Source organism: Salminus brasiliensis, chromosome 7 (assembly GCF_030463535.1).
Source record: "Salminus brasiliensis chromosome 7, fSalBra1.hap2, whole genome shotgun sequence".
Lineage (NCBI taxonomy): Eukaryota > Metazoa > Chordata > Actinopteri > Characiformes > Bryconidae > Salminus > Salminus brasiliensis.
The window spans coordinates 13,156,077-13,179,251 of record NC_132884.1 but is presented as its reverse complement, the minus strand read 5'-3'; positions in this window follow the sequence as shown (position 1 = coordinate 13,179,251).

The window sequence follows — 23,175 nt, the reverse complement described above, 5'->3', positions numbered from 1 at the left end:
ATTCTGAACCTAAGTCTAGCTCCACACCATATGGTCTCACAAACCTAAATATACCTCAATGATCCATGGCTGTACTGATACTCAACCAAGCTCCAAACCCTAAAGGTCTCACATGCCTAAACCTATTTCCATCACCTAAGACTGTACTAACCCTAACACTACCTGCAAATCCTAAAGCTATCATGACCCTTACCTTAGCTCCAAACTCTAAAGCTAGCCCAGCCATAACCCTAGATACAACTCTTAAACTAATATTAAACCTAACCCTAGCTCCAAAGTCTGAAGCTTTCACATCTCTAACCATAGCTCCTAACCATAAAGCTCTTTCAATCCTATCCAAGTGAAAAAAGTCAACTCAAGAATACTAATTTCAATGGTGCTACAGAGCACTATAGTGTCATTTTTGACAAACTAATGATTATTGCGCTCAAAAAGTACTAAGAAGCTACAGCTATTTGTGGAGTTATAATACTCTAATTAGCCAGAAATTGTGCAAAATTATAACTTTGAGTTAAGTGTGCTTAACTGTACTAAACTGAAGTATGCTTAAGTAGACTTTAAAAATACTTCTGCATATATCTGTAAACAAACATTCTACACATTGTGAACTGAAATCAAAATGTAATATGCATTACAAATGCTTTTACTATTATACACTGATTAGACTTAAAATATAAAAAAACATACACTGAATACGTCTTTATTAAAACTTCCAATCCAGTATCCAGTCTTGGATTTAGTTTCCTCAAGAAATCACATGACATATCAACAACTATAATGTTTATAAACACAGTTAACCTAATTCTGATTTATCTATCACTTTAGGATTCAGCCAAGTTCTTGCCACATTAAAAAACACAGAAAATGGCAACTGGCTTTTAAATTTTGAACACTGAAACCAACCCCCTACAATTTTACACAGAATATATTGTGAAAAGTTTGGGGAAGGTAGTTTGGGGCGTCATTCACAATGATGGTGAGTAAAAGGGAGTAGACAAAGCCAATATGCAAATAGGAGGCCTCAAGAACCAATGAGAAAAATGAGAATTTTACTCAAATATGTGGTATTCCCCACACAAACCCATTGTATAGCACTAACCCAATATGGCTGACACAGTTACTGGAATTGTTAAGAAATATCAAAATGGAAGAAATTATGACATACATTTGCTAGTATAAATACTACATACTTAGACAAATATCAGTATGTTTTAAATACATTTAATTGCAGTTTTTGTTAACTATGGTAACCCTATATTTAACCCTCCAGCCCAAATACTAATCTTAAACCTAGCTTCAAACCCTTAGGGTCTCATAAACCTTAGAACAGATCTATACTCCAAAGCTATACTGACCCTTATCCTAGCTCCAAACCCAAAAGCTCCCTCAACACTAACCTCACCTCAATCCCTTAATGCTGTACAAATCCTAGTTCTAGATAAAAATCATGAAACTTCTTAAACCTTACATTTAGCTCCAATCCCTTATCCTCTCCAAACCCCAATCCTAGATATAACCCTTAAGCCTTTTCTAACCATGTAAATAGTCTTAAACTCTAAGGCTCTCCCCACTCTAACCCTGAATCCATACTTTTCACCCCTACAAACACTTACCCTAACTCCAAACCCTAAGACTCTTCTTAACCCAACCCTAGATCTAACACTTAAGCCTATTGTGAACCTAAGTCTAGCTCCACACCATATGGTCTCACAAACCTAAATATGCCTCAATGATCCATGGCTGTACTGATACTAAACCAAGCTCCAAACCCTAAAGGTCTCACATGCCTAAACCTATTTCCATCACCTAAGACTGTATTAACCCTAACACTACCTGCAAATCCTAAAGCTATCATGACCCTTACCTTAGCTCCAAACTCTAAGGCTAGCCCAGCCATAACCCTAGATACAACTCTTAAACTAATATTAAACCTAACCCTAGCTCCAAAGTCTGAAGCTTTCACATCTCTAACCATAGCTCCTAACCATAAAGCTCTTTCAATCCTATCCAAGTGAAAAAAGTCAACTCAAGAATACTAATTTCAATGGTGCTACAGAGCACTATAGTGTCATTTTTGACAAACTAATGATTATTGCGCTCAAAAAGTAGTAAGAAGCTACAGCTATTTGTGGAGTTATAATACTCTAATTTGCCAGAAAATGTGCAAAATTGTAACTTTGAGTTAAGTGTGCTTAACTGTACTAAACTGAAGTATGCTTAAGTAGACTTTAAAAATACTTCTGCATATATCTGTAAACAAACATTCTACACATTGTGAACTGAAATGAAATCAAAATGTAATATGCATTACAAATGCTTTTACTATTATACACTGATTAGACTTAAAATATAAAAAAACATACACTGAATACGTCTTTATTAAAACTCCCAATCCAGTATCCAGTCTTGGATTTAGTTTCCACAAGAAATCACATGACATATCAACAACTACAATGTTTATAAACACAGTTAGCCTAATTTTGATTTATCTATCACTTTAGGATTCAGCCAAGTTCTTGCCACATTAAAAAACACAGAAAATGGCAAATGGCTTTTAAATTTTGAACACTGAAACCAACCACCTACAATTTTACACAGTACATATTGTGAAAAGTTTGGGGAAGGTAGTTTGGGGCGTGATTCACAATGATGGTGAGTAAAAGGGAGTAGACAAAGCCAATATGCAAATAGGAGGCCTCAAGAACCAATGAGAAAAATGTGAATTTTACTCAAATATGTGGTATTCCCCACACAAACCCATTGAATAGCACTAACCCAATATGGCTGACACAGTTAGTGGAATTGTTAAGAAATATCAAAATGGAAGAAATGATGACATACATTTGCTAGTATAAATACTACATACTTAGACAAATATCAGTATGTTTTAAATACATTTAATTGCAGTTTTTGTTAACTATGGTAACCCTATATTTAACCCTCCAGCCCAAATACTAATCCTAAACCTAGCTTCAAACCCTTAGGGTCTCATAAACCTTAGAACAGATCTATACTCCAAAGCTATACTGACCCTTATCCTAGCTCCAAACCCAAAAGCTCCCTCAACACTAACCTCACCTCAATCCCTTAATGCTGTACAAATCCTAGTTCTAGATAAAAATCATGAAACTTCTTAAACCTTACATTTAGCTCCAATCCCTTATCCTCTCCAAACCCCAATCCTAGATATAACCCTTAAGCCTTTTCTAACCATGTAAATAGTCTTAAACTCTAAGGCTCTCCCCACTCTAACCCTGAATCCATACTTTTCACCCCTACAAACACTTACCCTAACTCCAAACCCTAAGACTCTTCTTAACCCAACCCTAGATCTAACACTTAAACCTATTGTGAACCTAAGTCTAGCTCCACACCATATGGTCTCACAAACCTAAATATGCCTCAATGATCCATGGCTGTACTGATACTAAACCAAGCTCCAAACCCTAAAGGTCTCACATGCCTAAACCTATTTCCATCACCTAAGACTGTACTAACCCTAACACTACCTGCAAATCCTAAAGCTATCATGACCCTTACCTTAGCTCCAAACTCTAAGGCAAGCCCAGCCATAACCCTAGATACAACTCTTAAACTAATATTAAACCTAACCCTAGCTCCAAAGTCTGAAGCTTTCACATCTCTAACCATAGCTCCTAACCATAAAGCTCTTTCAATCCTATCCAAGTGAAAAAAGTCAACTCAAGAATACTAATTTCAATGGTGCTACAGAGCACTATAGTGTCATTTTTGACAAACTAATGATTATTGCGCTCAAAAAGTAGTAAGAAGCTACAGCTATTTGTGGAGTTATAATACTCTAATTTGCCAGAAAATGTGCAAAATTGTAACTTTGAGTTAAGTGTGCTTAACTGTACTAAACTGAAGTATGCTTAAGTAGACTTTAAAAATACTTCTGCATATATCTGTAAACAAACATTCTACACATTGTGAACTGAAATGAAATCAAAATGTAATATGCATTACAAATGCTTTTACTATTATACACTGATTAGACTTAAAATATAAAAAAACATACACTGAATACGTCTTTATTAAAACTCCCAATCCAGTATCCAGTCTTGGATTTAGTTTCCACAAGAAATCACATGACATATCAACAACTACAATGTTTATAAACACAGTTAGCCTAATTCTGATTTATCTATCACGTTAGGATTCAGGCAAGTTCTTGCCACATTAAAAAACATAGAAAATTGCAAACGGCTTTTAAATTTTGAACACTGAAACCAACCACCTACAATTTTACACAGTATATATTGTGAAAAGTTTGGGGAAGGTAGTTTGGGGCGTGATTCACAATGATGGTGAGTAAAAGGGAGTAGACAAAGCCAATATGCAAATAGGAGGCCTCAAGAACCAATGAGAAAAATGTGAATTTTACTCAAATATGTGGTATTCCCCACACAAACCCATTGAATAGCACTAACCCAATATGGCTGACACAGTTAGTGGAATTGTTAAGAAATATCAAAATGGAAGAAATGATGACATACATTTGTACTCCAAAGGATCTATACTCCAAAGCTATACTGACCCTTATCCTAGCTCCAAACCCAAAAGCTCCCTCAACACTAACCTCACCTCAATCCCTTAATGCTGTACAAATCCTAGTTCTAGATAAAAATCATGCAACTTCTTAAACCTTACATTTAGCTCCAATCCCTTATCCTCTCCAAACCCCAATCCTAGATATAACCCTTAAGCCTTTTCTAACCATGTAAATAGTCTTAAACTCTAAGGCTCTCCCCACTCTAACCCTGAATCCATACTTTTCACCCCTACAAACACTTACCCTAACTCCAAACCCTAAGACTCTTCTTAACCCAACCCTAGATCTAACACTTAAGCCTATTCTGAACCTAAGTCTAGCTCCACACCATATGGTCTCACAAACCTAAATATGCCTCAATGATCCATGGCTGTACTGATACTAAACCAAGCTCCAAACCCTAAAGGTCTCACATGCCTAAACCTATTTCCATCACCTAAGACTGTACTAACCCTAACACTACCTGCAAATCCTAAAGCTATCATGACCCTTACCTTAGCTTCAAACTCTAAGGCTAGCCCAGCCATAACCCTAGATACAACTCTTAAACTAATATTAAACCTAACCCTAGCTCCAAAGTCTGAAGCTTTCACATCTCTAACCATAGCTCCTAACCATAAAGCTCTTTCAATCCTATCCAAGTGAAAAAAGTCAACTCAAGAATACTAATTTCAATGGTGCTACAGAGCACTATAGTGTCATTTTTGACAAACTAATGATTATTGCGCTCAAAAAGTAGTAAGAAGCTACAGCTATTTGTGGAGTTATAATACTCTAATTTGCCAGAAAATGTGCAAAATTGTAACTTTGAGTTAAGTGTGCTTAACTGTACTAAACTGAAGTATGCTTAAGTAGACTTTAAAAATACTTCTGCATATATCTGTAAACAAACATTCTACACATTGTGAACTGAAATGAAATCAAAATGTAATATGCATTACAAATGCTTTTACTATTATACACTGATTAGACTTAAAATATAAAAAAACAAACACTGAATACGTCTTTATTAAAACTCCCAATCCAGTATCCAGTCTTGGATTTAGTTTCCACAAGAAATCACATGACATATCAACAACTACAATGTTTATAAACACAGTTAGCCTAATTCTGATTTATCTATCACTTTAGGATTCAGCCAAGTTCTTGCCACATTAAAAAACACAGAAAATGGCAAATGGCTTTTAAATTTTGAACACTGAAACCAACCACCTACAATTTTACACAGTACATATTGTGAAAAGTTTGGGGAAGGTAGTTTGGGGCGTGATTCACAATGATGGTGAGTAAAAGGGAGTAGACAAAGCCAATATGCAAATAGGAGGCCTCAAGAACCAATGAGAAAAATGTGAATTTTACTCAAATATGTGGTATTCCCCACACAAACCCATTGAATAGCACTAACCCAATATGGCTGACACAGTTAGTGGAATTGTTAAGAAATATCAAAATGGAAGAAATGATGACATACATTTGCTAGTATAAATACTACATACTTAGACAAATATCAGTATGTTTTAAATACATTTAATTGCAGTTTTTGTTAACTATGGTAACCCTATATTTAACCCTCCAGCCCAAATACTAATCCTAAACCTAGCTTCAAACCCTTAGGGTCTCATAAACCTTAGAACAGATCTATACTCCAAAGCTATACTGACCCTTATCCTAGCTCCAAACCCAAAAGCTCCCTCAACACTAACCTCACCTCAATCCCTTAATGCTGTACAATTCCTAGTTCTAGATAAAAATCATGCAACTTCTTAAACCTTACATTTAGCTCCAATCCCTTATCCTCTCCAAACCCCAATCCTAGATATAACCCTTAAGCCTTTTCTAACCATGTAAATAGTCTTAAACTCTAAGGCTCTCCCCACTCTAACCCTGAATCCATACTTTTCACCCCTACAAACACTTACCCTAACTCCAAACCCTAAGACTCTTCTTAACCCAACCCTAGATCTAACACTTAAACCTATTGTGAACCTAAGTCTAGCTCCACACCATATGGTCTCACAAACCTAAATATGCCTCAATGATCCATGGCTGTACTGATACTAAACCAAGCTCCAAACCCTAAAGGTCTCACATGCCTAAACCTATTTCCATCACCTAAGACTGTACTAACCCTAACACTACCTGCAAATCCTAAAGCTATCATGACCCTTACCTTAGCTCCAAACTCTAAGGCAAGCCCAGCCATAACCCTAGATACAACTCTTAAACTAATATTAAACCTAACCCTAGCTCCAAAGTCTGAAGCTTTCACATCTCTAACCATAGCTCCTAACCATAAAGCTCTTTCAATCCTATCCAAGTGAAAAAAGTCAACTCAAGAATACTAATTTCAATGGTGCTACAGAGCACTATAGTGTCATTTTTGACAAACTAATGATTATTGCGCTCAAAAAGTAGTAAGAAGCTACAGCTATTTGTGGAGTTATAATACTCTAATTTGCCAGAAAATGTGCAAAATTGTAACTTTGAGTTAAGTGTGCTTAACTGTACTAAACTGAAGTATGCTTAAGTAGACTTTAAAAATACTTCTGCATATATCTGTAAACAAACATTCTACACATTGTGAACTGAAATGAAATCAAAATGTAATATGCATTACAAATGCTTTTACTATTATACACTGATTAGACTTAAAATATAAAAAAACATACACTGAATACGTCTTTATTAAAACTCCCAATCCAGTATCCAGTCTTGGATTTAGTTTCCACAAGAAATCACATGACATATCAACAACTACAATGTTTATAAACACAGTTAGCCTAATTCTGATTTATCTATCACGTTTGGATTCAGGCAAGTTCTTGCCACATTAAAAAACACAGAAAATTGCAAACGGCTTTTAAATTTTGAACACTGAAACCAACCACCTACAATTTTACACAGTATATATTGTGAAAAGTTTGGGGAAGGTAGTTTGGGGCGTGATTCACAATGATGGTGAGTAAAAGGGAGTAGACAAAGCCAATATGCAAATAGGAGGCCTCAAGAACCAATGAGAAAAATGTGAATTTTACTCAAATATGTGGTATTCCCCACACAAACCCATTGAATAGCACTAACCCAATATGGCTGACACAGTTAGTGGAATTGTTAAGAAATATCAAAATGGAAGAAATGATGACATACATTTGTACTCCAAAGGATCTATACTCCAAAGCTATACTGACCCTTATCCTAGCTCCAAACCCAAAAGCTCCCTCAACACTAACCTCACCTCAATCCCTTAATGCTGTACAAATCCTAGTTCTAGATAAAAATCATGCAACTTCTTAAACCTTACATTTAGCTCCAATCCCTTATCCTCTCCAAACCCCAATCCTAGATATAACCCTTAAGCCTTTTCTAACCATGTAAATAGTCTTAAACTCTAAGGCTCTCCCCACTCTAACCCTGAATCCATACTTTTCACCCCTACAAACACTTACCCTAACTCCAAACCCTAAGACTCTTCTTAACCCAACCCTAGATCTAACACTTAAGCCTATTCTGAACCTAAGTCTAGCTCCACACCATATGGTCTCACAAACCTAAATATGCCTCAATGATCCATGGCTGTACTGATACTAAACCAAGCTCCAAACCCTAAAGGTCTCACATGCCTAAACCTATTTCCATCACCTAAGACTGTACTAACCCTAACACTACCTGCAAATCCTAAAGCTATCATGACCCTTACCTTAGCTTCAAACTCTAAGGCTAGCCCAGCCATAACCCTAGATACAACTCTTAAACTAATATTAAACCTAACCCTAGCTCCAAAGTCTGAAGCTTTCACATCTCTAACCATAGCTCCTAACCATAAAGCTCTTTCAATCCTATCCAAGTGAAAAAAGTCAACTCAAGAATACTAATTTCAATGGTGCTACAGAGCACTATAGTGTCATTTTTGACAAACTAATGATTATTGCGCTCAAAAAGTAGTAAGAAGCTACAGCTATTTGTGGAGTTATAATACTCTAATTTGCCAGAAAATGTGCAAAATTGTAACTTTGAGTTAAGTGTGCTTAACTGTACTAAACTGAAGTATGCTTAAGTAGACTTTAAAAATACTTCTGCATATATCTGTAAACAAACATTCTACACATTGTGAACTGAAATGAAATCAAAATGTAATATGCATTACAAATGCTTTTACTATTATACACTGATTAGACTTAAAATATAAAAAAACAAACACTGAATACGTCTTTATTAAAACTCCCAATCCAGTATCCAGTCTTGGATTTAGTTTCCACAAGAAATCACATGACATATCAACAACTACAATGTTTATAAACACAGTTAGCCTAATTCTGATTTATCTATCACTTTAGGATTCAGCCAAGTTCTTGTCACATTAAAAAACACAGAAAATGGCAAATGGCTTTTAAATTTTGAACACTGAAACCAACCACCTACAATTTTACACAGTATATATTGTGAAAAGTTTGGGGAAGGTAGTTTGGGGCGTGATTCACAATGATGGTGAGTAAAAGGGAGTAGACAAAGCCAATATGCAAATAGGAGGCCTCAAGAACCAATGAGAAAAATGTGAATTTTACTCAAATATGTGGTATTCCCCACACAAACCCATTGAATAGCACTAACCCAATATGGCTGACACAGTTAGTGGAATTGTTAAGAAATATCAAAATGGAAGAAATGATGACATACATTTGCTAGTATAAATACTACATACTTAGACAAATATCAGTATGTTTTAAATACATTTAATTGCAGTTTTTGTTAACTATGGTAACCCTATATTTAACCCTCCAGCCCAAATACTAATCCTAAACCTAGCTTCAAACCCTTAGGGTCTCATAAACCTTAGAACAGATCTATACTCCAAAGCTATACTGACCCTTATCCTAGCTCCAAACCCAAAAGCTCCCTCAACACTAACCTCACCTCAATCCCTTAATGCTGTACAAATCCTAGTTCTAGATAAAAATCATGAAACTTCTTAAACCTTACATTTAGCTCCAATCCCTTATCCTCTCCAATCCCCAATCCTAGATATAACCCTTAAGCCTGTTCTAACCATGGAAATAGTCTTAAACTCTAAGGCTCTCCCCACTCTAACCCTGAATCCATACCTTTCACCCCTACAAACACTTACCCTAACTCCAAACCCTAAGACTCTTCTGAACCCAACCCTAGATCTAACACTTAAGCCTATTCTGAACCTAAGTCTAGCTCCACACCATATGGTCTCACAAACCTAAATATACCTCAATGATCCATGGCTGTACTGATACTCAACCAAGCTCCAAACCCTAAAGGTCTCACATGCCTAAACCTATTTCCATCACCTAAGACTGTACTAACCCTAACACTACCTGCAAATCCTAAAGCTATCATGACCCTTACCTTAGCTTCAAACTCTAAGGCTAGCCCAGCCATAACCCTAGATACAACTCTTAAACTAATATTAAACCTAACCCTAGCTCCAAAGTCTGAAGCTTTCACATCTCTAACCATAGCTCCTAACCATAAAGCTCTTTCAATCCTATCCAAGTGAAAAAAGTCAACTCAAGAATACTAATTTCAATGGTGCTACAGAGCACTATAGTGTCATTTTTGACAAACTAATGATTATTGCGCTCAAAAAGTAGTAAGAAGCTACAGCTATTTGTGGAGTTATAATACTCTAATTTGCCAGAAAATGTGCAAAATTGTAACTTTGAGTTAAGTGTGCTTAACTGTACTAAACTGAAGTATGCTTAAGTAGACTTTAAAAATACTTCTGCATATATCTGTAAACAAACATTCTACACATTGTGAACTGAAATGAAATCAAAATGTAATATGCATTACAAATGCTTTTACTATTATACACTGATTAGACTTAAAATATAAAAAAACAAACACTGAATACGTCTTTATTAAAACTCCCAATCCAGTATCCAGTCTTGGATTTAGTTTCCACAAGAAATCACATGACATATCAACAACTACAATGTTTATAAACACAGTTAGCCTAATTCTGATTTATCTATCACTTTAGGATTCAGCCAAGTTCTTGTCACATTAAAAAACACAGAAAATGGCAAATGGCTTTTAAATTTTGAACACTGAAACCAACCACCTACAATTTTACACAGTATATATTGTGAAAAGTTTGGGGAAGGTAGTTTGGGGCGTGATTCACAATGATGGTGAGTAAAAGGGAGTAGACAAAGCCAATATGCAAATAGGAGGCCTCAAGAACCAATGAGAAAAATGTGAATTTTACTCAAATATGTGGTATTCCCCACACAAACCCATTGAATAGCACTAACCCAATATGGCTGACACAGTTAGTGGAATTGTTAAGAAATATCAAAATGGAAGAAATGATGACATACATTTGCTAGTATAAATACTACATACTTAGACAAATATCAGTATGTTTTAAATACATTTAATTGCAGTTTTTGTTAACTATGGTAACCCTATATTTAACCCTCCAGCCCAAATACTAATCCTAAACCTAGCTTCAAACCCTTAGGGTCTCATAAACCTTAGAACAGATCTATACTCCAAAGCTATACTGACCCTTATCCTAGCTCCAAACCCAAAAGCTCCCTCAACACTAACCTCACCTCAATCCCTTAATGCTGTACAAATCCTAGTTCTAGATAAAAATCATGAAACTTCTTAAACCTTACATTTAGCTCCAATCCCTTATCCTCTCCAATCCCCAATCCTAGATATAACCCTTAAGCCTGTTCTAACCATGGAAATAGTCTTAAACTCTAAGGCTCTCCCCACTCTAACCCTGAATCCATACCTTTCACCCCTACAAACACTTACCCTAACTCCAAACCCTAAGACTCTTCTGAACCCAACCCTAGATCTAACACTTAAGCCTATTCTGAACCTAAGTCTAGCTCCACACCATATGGTCTCACAAACCTAAATATACCTCAATGATCCATGGCTGTACTGATACTCAACCAAGCTCCAAACCCTAAAGGTCTCACATGCCTAAACCTATTTCCATCACCTAAGACTGTACTAACCCTAACACTACCTGCAAATCCTAAAGCTATCATGACCCTTACCTTAGCTTCAAACTCTAAGGCTAGCCCAGCCATAACCCTAGATACAACTCTTAAACTAATATTAAACCTAACCCTAGCTCCAAAGTCTGAAGCTTTCACATCTCTAACCATAGCTCCTAACCATAAAGCTCTTTCAATCCTATCCAAGTGAAAAAAGTCAACTCAAGAATACTAATTTCAATGGTGCTACAGAGCACTATAGTGTCATTTTTGACAAACTAATGATTATTGCGCTCAAAAAGTAGTAAGAAGCTACAGCTATTTGTGGAGTTATAATACTCTAATTTGCCAGAAAATGTGCAAAATTGTAACTTTGAGTTAAGTGTGCTTAACTGTACTAAACTGAAGTATGCTTAAGTAGACTTTAAAAATACTTCTGCATATATCTGTAAACAAACATTCTACACATTGTGAACTGAAATGAAATCAAAATGTAATATGCATTACAAATGCTTTTACTATTATACACTGATTAGACTTAAAATATAAAAAAACAAACACTGAATACGTCTTTATTAAAACTCCCAATCCAGTATCCAGTCTTGGATTTAGTTTCCACAAGAAATCACATGACATATCAACAACTACAATGTTTATAAACACAATTAGCCTAATTCTGATTTATCTATCACTTTAGGATTCAGCCAAGTTCTTGCCACATTAAAAAACACAGAAAATGGCAAATGGCTTTTAAATTTTGAACACTGAAACCAACCACCTACAATTTTACACAGTATATATTGTGAAAAGTTTGGGGAAGGTAGTTTGGGGCGTGATTCACAATGATGGTGAGTAAAAGGGAGTAGACAAAGCCAATATGCAAATAGGAGGCCTCAAGAACCAATGAGAAAAATGTGAATTTTACTCAAATATGTGGTATTCCCCACACAAACCCATTGAATAGCACTAACCCAATATGGCTGACACAGTTAGTGGAATTGTTAAGAAATATCAAAATGGAAGAAATGATGACATACATTTGCTAGTATAAATACTACATACTTAGACAAATATCAGTATGTTTTAAATACATTTAATTGCAGTTTTTGTTAACTATGGTAACCCTATATTTAACCCTCCAGCCCAAATACTAATCCTAAACCTAGCTTCAAACCCTTAGGGTCTCATAAACCTTAGAACAGATCTATACTCCAAAGCTATACTGACCCTTATCCTAGCTCCAAACCCAAAAGCTCCCTCAACACTAACCTCACCTCAATCCCTTAATGCTGTACAAATCCTAGTTCTAGATAAAAATCATGAAACTTCTTAAACCTTACATTTAGCTCCAATCCCTTATCCTCTCCAATCCCCAATCCTAGATATAACCCTTAAGCCTGTTCTAACCATGGAAATAGTCTTAAACTCTAAGGCTCTCCCCACTCTAACCCTGAATCCATACCTTTCACCCCTACAAACACTTACCCTAACTCCAAACCCTAAGACTCTTCTGAACCCAACCCTAGATCTAACACTTAAGCCTATTCTGAACCTAAGTCTAGCTCCACACCATATGGTCTCACAAACCTAAATATACCTCAATGATCCATGGCTGTACTGATACTCAACCAAGCTCCAAACCCTAAAGGTCTCACATGCCTAAACCTATTTCCATCACCTAAGACTGTACTAACCCTAACACTACCTGCAAATCCTAAAGCTATCATGACCCTTACCTTAGCTCCAAACTCTAAAGCTAGCCCAGCCATAACCCTAGATACAACTCTTAAACTAATATTAAACCTAACCCTAGCTCCAAAGTCTGAAGCTTTCACATCTCTAACCATAGCTCCTAACCATAAAGCTCTTTCAATCCTATCCAAGTGAAAAAAGTCAACTCAAGAATACTAATTTCAATGGTGCTACAGAGCACTATAGTGTCATTTTTGACAAACTAATGATTATTGCGCTCAAAAAGTACTAAGAAGCTACAGCTATTTGTGGAGTTATAATACTCTAATTAGCCAGAAATTGTGCAAAATTATAACTTTGAGTTAAGTGTGCTTAACTGTACTAAACTGAAGTATGCTTAAGTAGACTTTAAAAATACTTCTGCATATATCTGTAAACAAACATTCTACACATTGTGAACTGAAATCAAAATGTAATATGCATTACAAATGCTTTTACTATTATACACTGATTAGACTTAAAATATAAAAAAACATACACTGAATACGTCTTTATTAAAACTTCCAATCCAGTATCCAGTCTTGGATTTAGTTTCCTCAAGAAATCACATGACATATCAACAACTACAATGTTTATAAACACAGTTAACCTAATTCTGATTTATCTATCACTTTAGGATTCAGCCAAGTTCTTGCCACATTAAAAAACACAGAAAATGGCAAATGGCTTTTAAATTTTGAACACTGAAAACAACCACCTACAATTTTACACAGTATATATTGTGAAAAGTTTGGGGAAGGTAGTTTGGGGCGTGATTCACAATGATGGTGAGTAAAAGGGAGTAGACAAAGCCAATATGCAAATAGGAGGCCTCAAGAACCAATGAGAAAAATGTGAATTTTACTCAAATATGTGGTATTCCCCACACAAACCCATTGAATAGCACTAACCCAATATGGCTGACACAGTTAGTGGAATTGTTAAGAAATATCAAAATGGAAGAAATGATGACATACATTTGCTAGTATAAATACTACATACTTAGACAAATATCAGTATGTTTTAAATACATTTAATTGCAGTTTTTGTTAACTATGGTAACCCTATATTTAACCCTCCAGCCCAAATACTAATCCTAAACCTAGCTTCAAACCCTTAGGGTCTCATAAACCTTAGAACAGATCTATACTCCAAAGCTATACTGACCCTTATCCTAGCTCCAAACCCAAAAGCTCCCTCAACACTAACCTCACCTCAATCCCTTAATGCTGTACAAATCCTAGTTCTAGATAAAAATCATGAAACTTCTTAAACCTTACATTTAGCTCCAATCCCTTATCCTCTCCAAACCCCAATCCTAGATATAACCCTTAAGCCTTTTCTAACCATGTAAATAGTCTTAAACTCTAAGGCTCTCCCCACTCTAACCCTGAATCCATACTTTTCACCCCTACAAACACTTACCCTAACTCCAAACCCTAAGACTCTTCTTAACCCAACCCTAGATCTAACACTTAAACCTATTGTGAACCTAAGTCTAGCTCCACACCATATGGTCTCACAAACCTAAATATGCCTCAATGATCCATGGCTGTACTGATACTAAACCAAGCTCCAAACCCTAAAGGTCTCACATGCCTAAACCTATTTCCATCACCTAAGACTGTACTAACCCTAACACTACCTGCAAATCCTAAAGCTATCATGACCCTTACCTTAGCTCCAAACTCTAAGGCAAGCCCAGCCATAACCCTAGATACAACTCTTAAACTAATATTAAACCTAACCCTAGCTCCAAAGTCTGAAGCTTTCACATCTCTAACCATAGCTCCTAACCATAAAGCTCTTTCAATCCTATCCAAGTGAAAAAAGTCAACTCAAGAATACTAATTTCAATGGTGCTACAGAGCACTATAGTGTCATTTTTGACAAACTAATGATTATTGCGCTCAAAAAGTAGTAAGAAGCTACAGCTATTTGTGGAGTTATAATACTCTAATTTGCCAGAAAATGTGCAAAATTGTAACTTTGAGTTAAGTGTGCTTAACTGTACTAAACTGAAGTATGCTTAAGTAGACTTTAAAAATACTTCTGCATATATCTGTAAACAAACATTCTACACATTGTGAACTGAAATGAAATCAAAATGTAATATGCATTACAAATGCTTTTACTATTATACACTGATTAGACTTAAAATATAAAAAAACATACACTGAATACGTCTTTATTAAAACTCCCAATCCAGTATCCAGTCTTGGATTTAGTTTCCACAAGAAATCACATGACATATCAACAACTACAATGTTTATAAACACAGTTAGCCTAATTCTGATTTATCTATCACGTTAGGATTCAGGCAAGTTCTTGCCACATTAAAAAACATAGAAAATTGCAAACGGCTTTTAAATTTTGAACACTGAAACCAACCACCTACAATTTTACACAGTATATATTGTGAAAAGTTTGGGGAAGGTAGTTTGGGGCGTGATTCACAATGATGGTGAGTAAAAGGGAGTAGACAAAGCCAATATGCAAATAGGAGGCCTCAAGAACCAATGAGAAAAATGTGAATTTTACTCAAATATGTGGTATTCCCCACACAAACCCATTGAATAGCACTAACCCAATATGGCTGACACAGTTAGTGGAATTGTTAAGAAATATCAAAATGGAAGAAATGATGACATACATTTGTACTCCAAAGGATCTATACTCCAAAGCTATACTGACCCTTATCCTAGCTCCAAACCCAAAAGCTCCCTCAACACTAACCTCACCTCAATCCCTTAATGCTGTACAAATCCTAGTTCTAGATAAAAATCATGCAACTTCTTAAACCTTACATTTAGCTCCAATCCCTTATCCTCTCCAAACCCCAATCCTAGATATAACCCTTAAGCCTTTTCTAACCATGTAAATAGTCTTAAACTCTAAGGCTCTCCCCACTCTAACCCTGAATCCATACTTTTCACCCCTACAAACACTTACCCTAACTCCAAACCCTAAGACTCTTCTTAACCCAACCCTAGATCTAACACTTAAGCCTATTCTGAACCTAAGTCTAGCTCCACACCATATGGTCTCACAAACCTAAATATGCCTCAATGATCCATGGCTGTACTGATACTAAACCAAGCTCCAAACCCTAAAGGTCTCACATGCCTAAACCTATTTCCATCACCTAAGACTGTACTAACCCTAACACTACCTGCAAATCCTAAAGCTATCATGACCCTTACCTTAGCTTCAAACTCTAAGGCTAGCCCAGCCATAACCCTAGATACAACTCTTAAACTAATATTAAACCTAACCCTAGCTCCAAAGTCTGAAGCTTTCACATCTCTAACCATAGCTCCTAACCATAAAGCTCTTTCAATCCTATCCAAGTGAAAAAAGTCAACTCAAGAATACTAATTTCAATGGTGCTACAGAGCACTATAGTGTCATTTTTGACAAACTAATGATTATTGCGCTCAAAAAGTAGTAAGAAGCTACAGCTATTTGTGGAGTTATAATACTCTAATTTGCCAGAAAATGTGCAAAATTGTAACTTTGAGTTAAGTGTGCTTAACTGTACTAAACTGAAGTATGCTTAAGTAGACTTTAAAAATACTTCTGCATATATCTGTAAACAAACATTCTACACATTGTGAACTGAAATGAAATCAAAATGTAATATGCATTACAAATGCTTTTACTATTATACACTGATTAGACTTAAAATATAAAAAAACAAACACTGAATACGTCTTTATTAAAACTCCCAATCCAGTATCCAGTCTTGGATTTAGTTTCCACAAGAAATCACATGACATATCAACAACTACAATGTTTATAAACACAGTTAGCCTAATTCTGATTTATCTATCACTTTAGGATTCAGCCAAGTTCTTGCCACATTAAAAAACACAGAAAATGGCAAATGGCTTTTAAATTTTGAACACTGAAACCAACCACCTACAATTTTACACAGTACATATTGTGAAAAGTTTGGGGAAGGTAGTTTGGGGCGTGATTCACAATGATGGTGAGTAAAAGGGAGTAGACAAAGCCAATATGCAAATAGGAGGCCTCAAGAACCAATGAGAAAAATGTGAATTTTACTCAAATATGTGGTATTCCCCACACAAACCCATTGAATAGCACTAACCCAATATGGCTGACACAGTTAGTGGAATTGTTAAGAAATATCAAAATGGAAGAAATGATGACATACATTTGCTAGTATAAATACTACATACTTAGACAAATATCAGTATGTTTTAAATACATTTAATTGCAGTTTTTGTTAACTATGGTAACCCTATATTTAACCCTCCAGCCCAAATACTAATCCTAAACCTAGCTTCAAACCCTTAGGGTCTCATAAACCTTAGAACAGATCTATACTCCAAAGCTATACTGACCCTTATCCTAGCTCCAAACCCAAAAGCTCCCTCAACACTAACCTCACCTCAATCCCTTAATGCTGTACAATTCCTAGTTCTAGATAAAAATCATGCAACTTCTTAAACCTTACATTTAGCTCCAATCCCTTATCCTCTCCAAACCCCAATCCTAGATATAACCCTTAAGCCTTTTCTAACCATGTAAATAGTCTTAAACTCTAAGGCTCTCCCCACTCTAACCCTGAATCCATACTTTTCACCCCTACAAACACTTACCCTAACTCCAAACCCTAAGACTCTTCTTAACCCAACCCTAGATCTAACACTTAAACCTATTGTGAACCTAAGTCTAGCTCCACACCATATGGTCTCACAAACCTAAATATGCCTCAATGATCCATGGCTGTACTGATACTAAACCAAGCTCCAAACCCTAAAGGTCTCACATGCCTAAACCTATTTCCATCACCTAAGACTGTACTAACCCTAACACTACCTGCAAATCCTAAAGCTATCATGACCCTTACCTTAGCTCCAAACTCTAAGGCAAGCCCAGCCATAACCCTAGATACAACTCTTAAACTAATATTAAACCTAACCCTAGCTCCAAAGTCTGAAGCTTTCACATCTCTAACCATAGCTCCTAACCATAAAGCTCTTTCAATCCTATCCAAGTGAAAAAAGTCAACTCAAGAATACTAATTTCAATGGTGCTACAGAGCACTATAGTGTCATTTTTGACAAACTAATGATTATTGCGCTCAAAAAGTAGTAAGAAGCTACAGCTATTTGTGGAGTTATAATACTCTAATTTGCCAGAAAATGTGCAAAATTGTAACTTTGAGTTAAGTGTGCTTAACTGTACTAAACTGAAGTATGCTTAAGTAGACTTTAAAAATACTTCTGCATATATCTGTAAACAAACATTCTACACATTGTGAACTGAAATGAAATCAAAATGTAATATGCATTACAAATGCTTTTACTATTATACACTGATTAGACTTAAAATATAAAAAAACATACACTGAATACGTCTTTATTAAAACTCCCAATCCAGTATCCAGTCTTGGATTTAGTTTCCACAAGAAATCACATGACATATCAACAACTACAATGTTTATAAACACAGTTAGCCTAATTCTGATTTATCTATCACGTTAGGATTCAGGCAAGTTCTTGCCACATTAAAAAACACAGAAAATTGCAAACGGCTTTTAAATTTTGAACACTGAAACCAACCACCTACAATTTTACACAGTATATATTGTGAAAAGTTTGGGGAAGGTAGTTTGGGGCGTGATTCACAATGATGGTGAGTAAAAGGGAGTAGACAAAGCCAATATGCAAATAGGAGGCCTCAAGAACCAATGAGAAAAATGTGAATTTTACTCAAATATGTGGTATTCCCCACACAAACCCATTGAATAGCACTAACCCAATATGGCTGACACAGTTAGTGGAATTGTTAAGAAATATCAAAATGGAAGAAATGATGACATACATTTGTACTCCAAAGGATCTATACTCCAAAGCTATACTGACCCTTATCCTAGCTCCAAACCCAAAAGCTCCCTCAACACTAACCTCACCTCAATCCCTTAATGCTGTACAAATCCTAGTTCTAGATAAAAATCATGCAACTTCTTAAACCTTACATTTAGCTCCAATCCCTTATCCTCTCCAAACCCCAATCCTAGATATAACCCTTAAGCCTTTTCTAACCATGTAAATAGTCTTAAACTCTAAGGCTCTCCCCACTCTAACCCTGAATCCATACTTTTCACCCCTACAAACACTTACCCTAACTCCAAACCCTAAGACTCTTCTTAACCCAACCCTAGATCTAACACTTAAGCCTATTCTGAACCTAAGTCTAGCTCCACACCATATGGTCTCACAAACCTAAATATGCCTCAATGATCCATGGCTGTACTGATACTAAACCAAGCTCCAAACCCTAAAGGTCTCACATGCCTAAACCTATTTCCATCACCTAAGACTGTACTAACCCTAACACTACCTGCAAATCCTAAAGCTATCATGACCCTTACCTTAGCTTCAAACTCTAAGGCTAGCCCAGCCATAACCCTAGATACAACTCTTAAACTAATATTAAACCTAACCCTAGCTCCAAAGTCTGAAGCTTTCACATCTCTAACCATAGCTCCTAACCATAAAGCTCTTTCAATCCTATCCAAGTGAAAAAAGTCAACTCAAGAATACTAATTTCAATGGTGCTACAGAGCACTATAGTGTCATTTTTGACAAACTAATGATTATTGCGCTCAAAAAGTAGTAAGAAGCTACAGCTATTTGTGGAGTTATAATACTCTAATTTGCCAGAAAATGTGCAAAATTGTAACTTTGAGTTAAGTGTGCTTAACTGTACTAAACTGAAGTATGCTTAAGTAGACTTTAAAAATACTTCTGCATATATCTGTAAACAAACATTCTACACATTGTGAACTGAAATGAAATCAAAATGTAATATGCATTACAAATGCTTTTACTATTATACACTGATTAGACTTAAAATATAAAAAAACAAACACTGAATACGTCTTTATTAAAACTCCCAATCCAGTATCCAGTCTTGGATTTAGTTTCCACAAGAAATCACATGACATATCAACAACTACAATGTTTATAAACACAGTTAGCCTAATTCTGATTTATCTATCACTTTAGGATTCAGCCAAGTTCTTGCCACATTAAAAAACACAGAAAATGGCAAATGGCTTTTAAATTTTGAACACTGAAACCAACCACCTACAATTTTACACAGTATATATTGTGAAAAGTTTGGGGAAGGTAGTTTGGGGCGTGATTCACAATGATGGTGAGTAAAAGGGAGTAGACAAAGCCAATATGCAAATAGGAGGCCTCAAGAACCAATGAGAAAAATGTGAATTTTACTCAAATATGTGGTATTCCCCACACAAACCCATTGAATAGCACTAACCCAATATGGCTGACACAGTTAGTGGAATTGTTAAGAAATATCAAAATGGAAGAAATGATGACATACATTTGCTAGTATAAATACTACATACTTAGACAAATATCAGTATGTTTTAAATACATTTAATTGCAGTTTTTGTTAACTATGGTAACCCTATATTTAACCCTCCAGCCCAAATACTAATCCTAAACCTAGCTTCAAACCCTTAGGGTCTCATAAACCTTAGAACAGATCTATACTCCAAAGCTATACTGACCCTTATCCTAGCTCCAAACCCAAAAGCTCCCTCAACACTAACCTCACCTCAATCCCTTAATGCTGTACAAATCCTAGTTCTAGATAAAAATCATGAAACTTCTTAAACCTTACATTTAGCTCCAATCCCTTATCCTCTCCAATCCCCAATCCTAGATATAACCCTTAAGCCTGTTCTAACCATGGAAATAGTCTTAAACTCTAAGGCTCTCCCCACTCTAACCCTGAATCCATACCTTTCACCCCTACAAACACTTACCCTAACTCCAAACCCTAAGACTCTTCTGAACCCAACCCTAGATCTAACACTTAAGCCTATTCTGAACCTAAGTCTAGCTCCACACCATATGGTCTCACAAACCTAAATATACCTCAATGATCCATGGCTGTACTGATACTCAACCAAGCTCCAAACCCTAAAGGTCTCACATGCCTAAACCTATTTCCATCACCTAAGACTGTACTAACCCTAACACTACCTGCAAATCCTAAAGCTATCATGACCCTTACCTTAGCTCCAAACTCTAAAGCTAGCCCAGCCATAACCCTAGATACAACTCTTAAACTAATATTAAACCTAACCCTAGCTCCAAAGTCTGAAGCTTTCACATCTCTAACCATAGCTCCTAACCATAAAGCTCTTTCAATCCTATCCAAGTGAAAAAAGTCAACTCAAGAATACTAATTTCAATGGTGCTACAGAGCACTATAGTGTCATTTTTGACAAACTAATGATTATTGCGCTCAAAAAGTACTAAGAAGCTACAGCTATTTGTGGAGTTATAATACTCTAATTAGCCAGAAATTGTGCAAAATTATAACTTTGAGTTAAGTGTGCTTAACTGTACTAAACTGAAGTATGCTTAAGTAGACTTTAAAAATACTTCTGCATATATCTGTAAACAAACATTCTACACATTGTGAACTGAAATCAAAATGTAATATGCATTACAAATGCTTTTACTATTATACACTGATTAGACTTAAAATATAAAAAAACATACACTGAATACGTCTTTAATAAAACTCACAATCCAGTATCCAGTCTTGGATTTAGTTTCCACAAGAAATCACATGACATATCAACAACTACAACGTTTATAAACACAGTTAACCTAATTCTGATTTATCTATCACTTTAGGAATCAGCCAAGTTCTTGCCACATTAAAAAACACAAAAAATGGCAACTGGCTTTTATATTTTTGAACACTGAAACCAACCACCTACAATTTTACACAGAATATATTGTGAAAAGTTTGGGGAAGGTAGTTTGGGGCGTGATTCACAATGATGGTGAGTAAAAGGGAGTAGACAAAGCCAATATGCAAATAGGAGGCCTCAAGAACCAATGAGAAAAATGTGAATTTTACTCAAATTTGTGGTATTCCCCACACAAACCCATTGTATAGCACTAACCCCATATGGCTGACACAGTTACTGGAATTGTTAAGAAATATCAAAATTGAAGAAATGATGACATACATTTTCTAGTATAAATACTACATACTTAGACAAATATCAGTATGTTTTAAATACATTTAAATGCAGTTTTTGTTAACTATGGTAACCCTATATTTAACCCTCCAGCCCAAATACTAATCTTAAACCTAGCTTCAAACCCTTAGGGTCTCATAAACCTTAGAACAGATCTATACTCCAAAGCTATACTGACCCTTATCCTAGCTCCAAACCCAAAAGCTCCCTCAACACTAACCTCACCTCAATCCCTTAATGCTGTACAAATCCTAGTTCTAGATAAAAATCATGAAACTTCTTAAACCTTACATTTAGCTCCAATCCCTTATCCTCTCCAATCCCCAATCCTAGATATAACCCTTAAGCCTGTTCTAACCATGGAAATAGTCTTAAACTCTAAGGCTCTCCCCACTCTAACCCTGAATCCATACCTTTCACCCCTACAAACACTTACCCTAACTCCAAACCCTAAGACTCTTCTGAACCCAACCCTAGATCTAACACTTAAGCCTATTCTGAACCTAAGTCTAGCTCCACACCATATGGTCTCACAAACCTAAATATACCTCAATGATCCATGGCTGTACTGATACTAAACCAAGCTCCAAACCCTAAAGGTCTCACATGCCTAAACCTATTTCCATCACCTAAGACTGTACTAACCCTAACACTACCTGCAAATCCTAAAGCTATCATGACCCTTACCTTAGCTCCAAACTCTAAGGCAAGCCCAGCCATAACCCTAGATACAACTCTTAAACTAATATTAAACCTAACCCTAGCTCCAAAGTCTGAAGCTTTCACATCTCTAACCATAGCTCCTAACCATAAAG